Source organism: Trematomus bernacchii, unplaced genomic scaffold, assembly GCF_902827165.1.
Source record: "Trematomus bernacchii unplaced genomic scaffold, fTreBer1.1, whole genome shotgun sequence".
Lineage (NCBI taxonomy): Eukaryota > Metazoa > Chordata > Actinopteri > Perciformes > Nototheniidae > Trematomus > Trematomus bernacchii.
The window spans coordinates 7304622-7316477 of NW_022987869.1; positions in this window are offsets into that span (position 1 = coordinate 7304622).

The following is an 11856-nucleotide window of genomic DNA, read 5'->3' on the forward strand; positions in this document are numbered from 1 at the left end:
CTACTATCTGATCACAGAGGATCCCATCCTGACCGCTGCTGCCATACTGCAGCAAACAGGAGGGAACGGAGGTGAAAACACACTTTATACATTTAGATATGTGGAGCACAAAGAAAAGTGTTGAGTTTAACTATAAAAATATTAGGTTCAACTAACCTAATACCGTTATATGAACTTTGCTGTGTTTTCAGCGTAGCTTTGTAAAGGTAACATTTAGCAGCTAAACTGTGGATAACAAGTAAACCACATTGGTTTGTTATTCAATATGGCCACCAAAAGCTTTTTGAATCATTACATGTCACTTGTTAGACGCTTTTATCCAAAGCGTACATACTCAATACTGTGGGCAATCCCCACAGGAGCACTTTGGGGTGAAGTGTCTCAGGGACACAACGACATGCTGACTGCAGTGGGGTTTGAACCTGTGCTCCCCTGATCCGAACACCAATGCACTTATCCACTGCGCTACACGCCTCCCTATCATGTCCTGAGAGCCCTCCATCCCCCAATTGCTAGTGCCTTCACCATTTAAAATGTTAATAGTCAAATCAAAGGTGTTCCCCGTGTTCCTCCTGTTGTGTGCCTGCAGAGACAGACTCAGAGGTGGAGATCGCCCACAGTGATGACTCTGACGTGGGGGGCTCTCTGTTATGGGCTACTCCCCTTCCGGTATTTGGACAATGTTGTGTCGTTGTTGCGATTAAACTGATCTTGTATCTTGCATATTTCACCTTAGGAAAGTGGGCACGCGATGACAGCTTCCTTGACACCATCATGGCGATGGACCGCCGTGCCATGGTCAGCAAGGAGAATGAGGACCTGCGTGCCAAGGAGATGCACGACGAACGGCTGCTGCATTCACACAAGGCCCAGGAATCGAGGTGGAGCAACACAATACCTTTCAGGCTGGGCTTCTGGCAGTGCTAAGCGAGCTGATTAAATCCAACAGGCCTTCAATACAAAAATTAAGAAAAACTTGTCGTTGATAAACTGTACAATGACTTGTTGGGAGGCGTGTGGTGCAGTGGTCTGGTGCGTTGGTGTTCGGATCAGGGGAGCACAGGTTCATACCCCACTGCAGTCAGGATGTCGTTGTGTCCCTGGGTAAGACACTTCACCCCAAATTGCCTACACCTGGGACAGTTAATTTTGTATTATTGTGATTATATATATATATGCCACTGTTATTAATACTGACACCTAATTTTGCACTAAGGTGTGTCTGCTGCTGAGCCTACCTATTGTTATTATATATATATATATATATTGCCACTGTTATTATATTGTTTTGATACTACTGACACTTATTAATCTGCTGCTGATAAATAAAAGAGAACCTACATGCACGGCACTAGCATCATGACTGTCTTTGTTTAAACCAGCAGCAGTGCAGCGGTACACAGACTAACCTGTGTGTGTGTGTGTAACGTAGTTCTTCAGATGTGTATGCTTAACATGTATGTATTTATCACAGTAAAGATGGTATACAAAAGCTTTTTAAAGAGCTTTCAACCTCATCCCATTGTCTTTAACACACATTTAACATAATATACTCATATTAATATCCAAATATACAGTATGAGTACTGTTTTGATACTGACATTTCATCTTTGCACTAAGATGTGTCTGCACTATTGTAATTGTGTCTGTTGACTGTGGTAAATAAAAGAGAACCAAATGCACTGTACAAAAGATCAGCTTTATTGTCAATTTACAATTTCCATGCTGTTCAGATGCCTCAAGGGCTGTGCGCGTGTCTTGCCCCGTGGCGATTTTTTTAGGTTGCGTCTCCCCAATGTTGCTTCCAGGCGAATACAGAGGAGTTGAAAAGATCCACTTTGATCCACTGCACATTGGTGTACACCAGGCCGAGGTTCTATTGTTCACCCAGAGAGAGCGCGGGACACGACGCGTTCCGTAGTATTCGCATATCTGGAATACATACAAAGACACAAATTAGCCCTACATAACTCCATAAATCCTACATTAGATAGTATTAATGTGATTTAATGAACGTACCATTGCTGTTCTTTGGGTGTGATAACGGCCATCATCCTCAGCTATCCTACGGCGAAACATGTCCATAGCGTGTGCTTTTCGTGGTCCAATCCTTTTGTTAAGGCTTCTTAACCGCCTTCGCCTCCGACTCAGCATTTCTATTGCATTTGAATGGTCGATCTGTATTTGTATTTGTGGCTGAGTTATTGGCTTAAATAACTCAGTTACGAAGCTGTATAACACGACCACCAAAACGTCAACTCCATACCGTGTCTGAGGTCGGAAGGTAAACAGAAGCATACAGCGGAAGCGGAAGTTTTTCTTCTTCTTCTCTCGTTTTTTTGGCGAATTGCAACTTTAAGGTGCATACCGCCACCTACTGTACTCGCCGTGAAGTTGTTTGCGGCCTGCCAGTAAACCCAAAGCAGAAGAAGAAGAAGTGACGTCAGCGGCTCATTTGCCTAATCCACCCCCAGGAACTCATTTTGGTGTGAACGCGATATGCTTTAGTTCATCAGAACTAAAGAGCTCTCATGAACTAAAGTTCTCATGAACTACTGTGGGAAAAGTACTTGGTGTGAACGCGCCTATTGAGCTTCTTATTCTTCCACCTCTCTCTCAACGCTCCATTTCTTTCAGGACTGAGCAGGAAAGAGCAGATTCTCCAGAACCATCCTGTGTTTCCATGAGGAGTGACCGGTCCACAGGGGACCCCACAGCTTTCAATCAGTCAGATTTAATTCCTAGGTATGTTAACAGAACCTTCTGAGCTCAAATTGTCCTATAAGGAATTTCAAATGTAAGACATTTGCTGTTGACATTGTTTTTTTTACCATTACAACCAACCTGAATAATCTTGCTGCACTTTGCATGAAAGTGCTTCACTGCTCAGTCTGACAGCTGCAGAGCAAGGAAGAAGTACGGAGATTAAAGTCACAAACTCACCGGCGCTCAGAAAAATATGTGATGTGGACACGGGCCCTTACTATATAACTATTCTATATATGCTGTCTTGCAATCTGGCCCCTGGGGCCTCATTTATAAAGCTTTGCGTAGGATTCACGTGGGAAGGTGGCGTACGTAGGACAAAGCAAGTAAATACGCACACAAATATTCCGATTTATAAAACACTGCGCACGCACGTCCTACGCCGATTTCCCTTTATAAATCACAATCAACTCGAAATGCGGCGCAGCTTTTGCGGGCTTCACGCAGTCAAAGAAACGCCCCATATTAATATTCATTTTGACTGACTGCATGAAGAAGATCGCAGGAAATGACGACAGAACAGCTAAAAAAGACATTTCACACCGTGTCAGATTTTGGTTCTTTTGGGGAGGTGGAGACAAATCACATTGTTTGGTGGATGCAGTTTGAACCTTCAGCAGCATGGACGTCGGATCGTCACCAAAATAAATAAATAAGTGGCCCGAAAAAAGTGAATGACAAAATACACATAGCCTAACTTTCCTCAGGCAGTGGACGTGTCTCAATTCAGGGGCTGCACCCTTCGGAGTACGCAGCCTACGCGGTCCACGGAGGACCCAGCCCACATAGACCGGGTAGGCTGGACCGAGCGGCCTACGAAATGAGACGGGTTGCGGTCGAATAATCCAAAAATCAGCTCCTAAATTCTAACCCTATCGTCTATTCCTTGACCTCTGAGTGAAACGTCACGGGGTTAAGGGATAGTGGATAGGAGAATTAAAAAGGATTTAGGAGAAGAGACTGCGGTACTTTAGAGAATCCGACTGCACTTTCACTATCCAACGTGTTTATGATGCGCCAGCGGAGGTCATAAATGTGCGCCTGCTGCTGTGGGGAAACTATGGAAACTACAGTTTTCTATAAAGCGGACTACAACATGGATGTTTAATAAGAACGAGGGACTACTGTAAACTCATCTAGAGACTCTGCACTGTGCTCTGATGCTGTTGTTTTATGCTTTATGAACGGGGACAACAGAGAAACATATTCTTCATGACCAAAGTTGGAATTTAAATAAAAAAGGAAAGTGAAACTTATGCTCGTCACCCTCTCCCTCCGGTCCACATTAATACAAATGATCCCAATACGTATGATTGTATGAAAAGATCATAAAATCAATACAAATGTATTTATTATAAACGTTAGTCCTTAACATCTATCACTGTGTATATCACCATTCAAACATGTTTTAAAAGTTGAACAAACCCCACACAGCTCAGTAAAGACTGTGAAATGTTGACTTTATTTGATCATTTCAGTAAAAACTAACATTCATATTTCTCTTTTTGATTATAATACTGATGAACGTTCAAAACAAAGCACTTTGGCAAGTTACCACATACGTTTTAAAATGCTTAATAAGCACCGTAACTTTCATGATATCATTTCTCGTTCATAATCTATTGTTTCCGTGAACGGCCGACTGTTGTGTGACGGCAAATGCCGCTGCCGCAAGGCATTGTGGGGCAGCATTTTCTCCTCTCCTTTCGGTGATGGAGGTCCAGTGGTTCCTAAGCTAAAGGAGGTTATAAAGGAAGTTTGAAACCTCCTTTCCTTTCATTTAGAGAATTCGAACGGCACTTATCATGGCTGCCACTGAGGGACTTCCGGGTCATTTCACTCCGTTAGGAAGGTTCCTAAGCTAAATGGACTATTCGACCGCAACCTCACTCTTCCCTGCGAGCACCCTGGGATATGGTAGGCCGCGGAGTGTACATCAGATGTATCCTTCAAATTGGGGAAAAGTAGGCCGCACCGGAGGATGGTCTGGTGGTTCCTCGGTTATCACTCCTCCATTATCGCTCCTCGCTCCTCGGTCCTCCGGCAGAAATAAGAGCCATGGGACGCTACTCAAGATGTCGCAGACAAATCAACTTCCGGTGATACCGAGGACCGACGACTGAGGAAATGAAAATAGTCGAACTGAGACGCAGCCACGGCCAGTGTGTTTGTACCGGGGACAGGAGACCCCCCTTGATGAGAATCGGGGAATCCCTCCGGAGTGGAGTCATGGCGACTGGATCTGAATTATTTAATTTTATTTGGTGGTTTGTGTTCCAGCTGTCGATCAGCTGTGTGTGCAAACAGCATAACACATGATTAAACATGATAGTATATAAAACCATGCTCATAGAGAGAAACCTAGAGAAAAGCAAAACGGCGTCAGTTTAAAGTAATTCTGTTCTTCTGCTTACCGCATCATTTATGAGAATACATTTCTTAACAAGAGAACATAATCGAGGGGTGATCAATAACATTTCCGTGTTTATTTATTTTTCCAAGTTATGTTTTTGTGTGCACTGAGGAGTCTCAAACAGGCGTTTGTTTAATCATTTTAAGATTGGCTTCAATACATTTTTGCAAATGAATTCTTCATATTTGATAAATGAGAGGTAACATTTTATTTATGGTATTATTTCCACATATTTCTCTCCATTCTTCTTTCTGCCAACGGTGTCGCAGTTTCTCGTCTCTCCCGTTTTTCTGCGTAGCATGGGTCAACGTTTGCATGGAGGACCACACATTTTCCCGTCAAGTTTGTTTTTTATAAATCGCAAAGATTGCTTAGAAATTGGCATACGCCATCTTTTGAGCGTATGCCACGTTTATAAATGAGGCCCCAGGTTACAGTAGAAACTCTTACTTTGTGTTTGAGGGTCCAGGTTCATCCCTGAAGTATAGGTGCCTAGACCGGTCACTCTTCAGAGACAGACAGCTGGGAACTAGAGATTTGTCCTCTTCCTCATCTTTAAAATCACTCATCTTCTCCAGTCTGAGAGATAAACCAGTAACACTGCAGAAACACACACACACACACATTATAATAACACAATTATAGTATGTTTTTCTAAACCAGGGCTTCTCAAACTCCGGACCAAGATCCGGATCCGGACCGAACCCTGTGTCCCATTATATAAAAAAAAATAATAATAAAAAAAATAAAAATAAAAAAAAATCTGATTCTGATAAATTAATGTACATCATTATGTACGCGCGTCTTGTGTCTGACGCGTAGTGAGAATGAACGTGCATATATATTGACTTGTGTGCGTGAGCGTGACACTCATTGCAGACCACGACGCTGAAGTTGGCTTCCGATTCAGAGCTTCCGATTTGGCAGTTAAGGGGAAAGTTAAGGGAAATTTAATTTACAGCGCTGAGCGAACAATCCTCCGTGTTTGAACCTCTTAAATCGCTGCATAGCCGATTTATTTGGACTGGATTATCCCAGAGAGGCTAAACATTCTTTATAACATAGTTTTAGATTTGTGAAACCTTAATTCTATTTGTGAAAATACAAAAAAGAGAGATTTCAGTGCTTTTTCGCATCCTGGCCACATTAGACCAGGTCCTGATCTAAAAATCTAAAAATGTTTGGTTTTTGTGACCAGTTAGACTCATTAAGGCCATTGTTTCCCTTCATAAGTGCAACTACGGAAGTGGATTGGAGTCTTTCAGAGCCTGTCACAGTTCCAGATCATACCAGTGTAAAGCTATATGTACATTAGTAATCATAGTTTTTCTATGTCAAAAAAAGTATAAACAGCATGCAACAATATCAAAACTTGCTAAACATGCTCACTTTATTATATTTGTGTTGCAAAGGTCATGCCACAGTCTGATAAGCATAACTTGTTTAAGAATTCAAAATGCAGCCCCCAATTCAATCAATAAAGCATTCCAAATATATATATCATGTGCAGTGCTCATTAGTAGCCGTCATCCCATGCAGTTTAAATATACTGGGACCCCAGCAAGGCAGCGTTACACTGGTGAGTACATGTGAAAGCATTCCAGGAGCCTTTTGCTTTATTTACATTATTTTAGTGGTTTGAGTAAGAGTACTTTTTAGAAATTATAACAATCTATTTTTGAAAATGTATGAAACGTCTCCATACCTGTTAAATAACAAACTAACTTTCTCCAAATAAATTCAAGATGTTTAGATAGATTTAGATTCAAGATAGACTACATACATGTTCTGAAGCCACTGTGGCCTCAGGATGCTTCCAACACAACATTCAATAGCTTTAGCCAACGAGCTGCTGGGTCAGGTGAGGCTGCAGCAGCTCTGTGCCCTGATGTGAGCTATCATCTGTCTTTTGGAGTATGTGGTGTTCTACGGCTCTGTGCCTGTTAGCATGTTAGCCGAGCTCCTGCTGGGTGACAGACCCTGCAGTTTGTGATGGACTCTTACCGCTGATGCACTGGCAGAAATAACATAATTGCGAGGCCTGATCTCCTGAAAAGCAGGTGCAGCCTACAAACAAGAGCAGGGAGGAGGAGACACATGTTGGCACAGTCATGCATTACAATCATAAAGCAGAACAACTAAAACAGTTAGCCAAAAGCAAAGCTGGATCATTTATTAATTGCTGTTAAAGCATAAACAGTTAGAATGCTTTAGTAAGTTTTGCTTGAACTTTAATAAAATGATCCTGTGAGGATAACTAGAAAATGCATTTCCTGCAGAAAATGCGTGCGAATGCTGTAAACTGTGAACATTTGTGGCTGAATTTAGCTGAAAATGCAGAAAAAGCTGAATATGTTATTAGCTGAATGGTAGCTGCTTTTAGCTACAAAAATGCAGAAGAAGCTTAATATTTAAAAGAAAAGGTTTAAAAAAAGATATGAACAACAACATGTATAGCCTTGATGTCCTGAAATAGCTGAATAAGTTAATAGTTGAATGGTTTCTGCAGCTGAAAATAGGCTGAAGGAGTTAAATATCAGATGTAAGTAGTAGTGAATGAATTTGTATTAAGAAGAGAAAAGAAAGTAAAAAGGCTTGGGAAAGCAGCAGAATATTTTGACTGCAAACTTTTCGACTAAAACCATATGTCACCAATAATGTCTAAAATATGTGGAACCTGTTGAAGTCAGTATGAAGTCTCCATCAGACAGAAAAGAATAGGCTGAGACAGTCTGTTAAAGTCCAGTCTGTCAGTGTTTGTTTCTGTTCCTGAGCACCTACTCATAACACCCAATCATAACACCTGTGTGTGTGTCCAGAGATCAAAGGTTTCCATGGTGTCTGTTCTGATTAGATGATGTCACTCAGGTGTGTGGCTCCAATCTGCCCAGCAACACCATGACAAACAACTGCAGCACTGAGTCCCATAAGAATGCATTGAGGAGTATATCTGACCATTTTTCCACCTGTTCAAAAACTATGGCTCCTATACAAAAATGACCAGACCGTGAGCATCAGGGAACCCCAATGAACTGATATATGTTTGTTTTTTTTGGGTTTTGTATGTCAAATGTGAAGATGGGAGCAGTTTGTCTAAAGTGTACTTCTCTCTGTTCTGAAGAAAGTTCCGGTCAAATTTAACATGGGAGTCTATTGGGAGCTAGGTGGACTTTTTGTCACTCTGATCACTATTGGGCCAGAACGGTGTGTCTGTTTGATATGATGAAGGCAATTGAGCAGGCCAGACTAATAATGCTCCTGAAATCTTTTGAAATTATTTGAATAGATTGTATATTTTGGCTCTGAGAGCAGTTTTAAAATATTTTTTACACTCTAAGTGATGATGTCACGCACTCTAAAATCTAAAACAGCCTGTACATTTACCAAAACTTAAACGTTGATAAGTCAAAAACCGTAAAAGATATAAAAATAAAAGTCAAGTTTGAATAGCTGAAGGTGTTGTGATCATTTGAAAGTTGGAATGAAGTGTCTAGCTGAAATTATGTGGAAGGAGTAGCATTTGGCGCAAGGTGTAGGAAAAGAGGATTTGAAGGCATCTCCCATTGACTTCCATGTTAAAAAAAGAGTTTAAAAAGCTGAATATTTCAAAAAGTATAAAATATTTTTTTAAAGTTGAAGGTTTCCCATCGATTCCTGAACAGGCTGAATAGTTTGATATTTGAATGGTTTCTGTAGCTGAAAATAAGCTGAAGTTATGGAGTGCCAAAGTATTGGCTGAAATAATAATAATAAGGGGAAGAATAAAGATTTGAAGTACTATAGTGGAATGCTGTGGCACAGCAATCGCACTAATAAGTTAATTTGAAGCAGACTCAGTGTCAGGGTTGGGGAAAAAAAGGACCCAAATGCAGTAAAAGGACTAAAAGGTCAGGTAACAAAAAGCGAGCTTTATTTCCCAAAGCTGAATGACAAAAGAAAACAAGGAACAACTTAACATACCAAAACCGGGGGAGTACGAGGAAGGATCAGGACAAAAAACCTCAGGAACAAACATGGAGCGTGACAGGTAGCATGGACAAGAGCAAAGAGACTAACAGGTATCATAGACGAGAAACGACGACGAACAGACATGGAGCACAGGGGAAGACAAGACAATGCGAAAAAAGCACTGAAATCTCCCTTTTTTGTATTTTCACAAATAGAATTAAGGTTTCACAAATCTGAAACTGTGTTATAAAGAATCTTTTGACTCTCTGGGATAATCCAGTCCAGATTTGATGAGTCTAGGTATAGTGGTTTGAGATCAGGACCTGGTCTAATGTGGTCATGGTAATCCATGAAAAGTTTCAGTCTGGCTTCAAACCCATGCACAGCACTGAAACAGCCCTTTTAAGAGTTTTTAATGATCTGCTCCTAGCCGCCGACTCAGGTAGCCCAGCTGTCTTGGTGCTGTTAGACCTGACAGTTGCCTTTGACACTGTGGACCATAGCATCCTGCTGTCACGGCTTGAACAGTCCGCTGGCATCACAGGCTCTGCCCTTACATGGTTCAGGTCCTACCTGACAGACCGTAGCTTCTCGGTACAGCTAGGTGCCTTCTCCTCTGCCAAAGCCCCTCTTACCTGTGGGGTTCCCCAAGGCTCGATTCTGGGCCCCATCCTTTTTCTACTGTACATACTGCCCCTACACTGATAAAAGGTTTTCGAGCTGTACTCCATCCAATTTATAATTGTCCTTTCATTCAATTTAACATTATTTGTTTTATTTTTTCAACTAATAATTTGTTTTTCAATATATTTTTTTAATGTAAATATTTTTCATTCAGAGCTCAACTAAGAAATATCCGTTTTGACGAATATACAATCTTAAGGTTATGCATAGGCCCGCACATGCGCATTAAACAGAAAGCTATAAGACAGGACCGTCTTCAAACAACCCAGGCCGCCCAGGAAGAGAGCCTCAACACGACAGATCTTTTCCTGCACCGGAGAGACAGAGAGCAACCATTACATTGTGGTAAGTGAAAACAACAATTTAATTATGCTGCTGTATTTCGTAGCATACTGTTATTTCCATGCTATATATTTTGCCATTTCTCTGCAAACGTACTTGGTAACATTATTTGATGTCGACGTTGGTAAATGTTAAACTTAGTTTAGTTTAACGTTACACTTGCTAACATTACGTGATGTCCACGTTGGTAAGTCTTAAACTTAGTTTAACTTTACACTTGCTAACATTACGTGATGTTCACGTTGGTAAGTCTTAAACTTAGTTTAACTTTACACTTGGTAACAATACGTGATGTAGACGTTGGGAAATGTTAAATAAATTAACTCAATTTATCCATGACTTATTTTACAGCGGTAACGTTAATTAGCTAGTTATTAGCTAGCTAGCAAGCAGCTAGCATACCACCATGTTATTAGCTAGCTAGCAAGCAGCTAGCATACCATGCGGGCCCGGTGGTTCTAATTCAACTTCAAGTTTTATTTTTGCATGCTATATATTTTTGCCATTTCTCTGCAAACATACTTGGTAACATTATTAGATGTCGATGTTGGTAAATGTTAAACTTCAAGTTTTATTTTTGCATGCTATATATTTTTGCCATTTCTCTGCAAACATACTTGGTAACATTATTAGATGTCGACGTAGGTAAATGTTAAATTTAGTTAAGTTTAACGTTACACTTGCTAACATTACGTGATGTCGACGTTGACTTATTTTACAGCGGTACGTTAATTAGCCCGGCCCGCATGGTGGTATGCTATCTGCTTGCTTGCTAGCTAGCTAATAACTTGGTAGCAGTTGGTTCAAAGACTCCTGGATATAATGTAATTATCTTAATAAGATGCTTTGTGGTGTGATTTCCAATATAATAAATGCTGAAAAATAAGTGCACAGTATGTTTTATTAATTTAATTTAGTGATAAACTTAGCGGTTACTCCTGAGTTTAATTTGTTTGGCACCCTGCAACAATCTGGGTTTCTCATTTTGCCCCCCAAGAAAAATAATTGCCCACCCTGCTAATAATATTAACAACTAAGATGGGAGGTGAGAAGGGTCTGCTCTGATCTGAGCATCTCAAAATTATAAAGACAATGGCGCACCCAGCAATTTGTAATGTAATGTCAATTTGACAAACAAGATATGAAATTTCCAATCGAAAAACACTGCTAACCTTACTATAGGTGTGTACAATTGTAGATAAAAAATATAGCTAGATGACTTCATCCTAAACTAAGCCTTAAACAACTATATTGATTGCATTAAAGTTAAATCATATTCTGCCATTGATTTGAGCATTTCTATTGGTGATGTTTATGAAGACTATGAGTTAATCTCTCTTTTTTTCTCCCTCTTTCAGACTCCTCTCACTCTTATCTAGGATATTTGTTTCCTCGGGTGGAAACATCTATCCGGGAGAAGACAAAGCTCCTGCCAATTGTGGAAACGGTATGTACAGATGTTTTTTACTTTACTGCTCACTTACATATATGCCTCAATAACAATAGATATATTTTTCAATACATAATCAATTATTTATAGCATTGGTCACTGATCCGACACAGCAACCTTTTAGCCGGAGGTTTCATAGACTTGGCACATTCATTCTTCATGTTCATGTTTTTCTACATGTTTATAGGTGCAGACATCCATTTTGGTGTAATGGGAATTCTTGGCTGTTTTTTCATGGCCTTAATATGGTTGA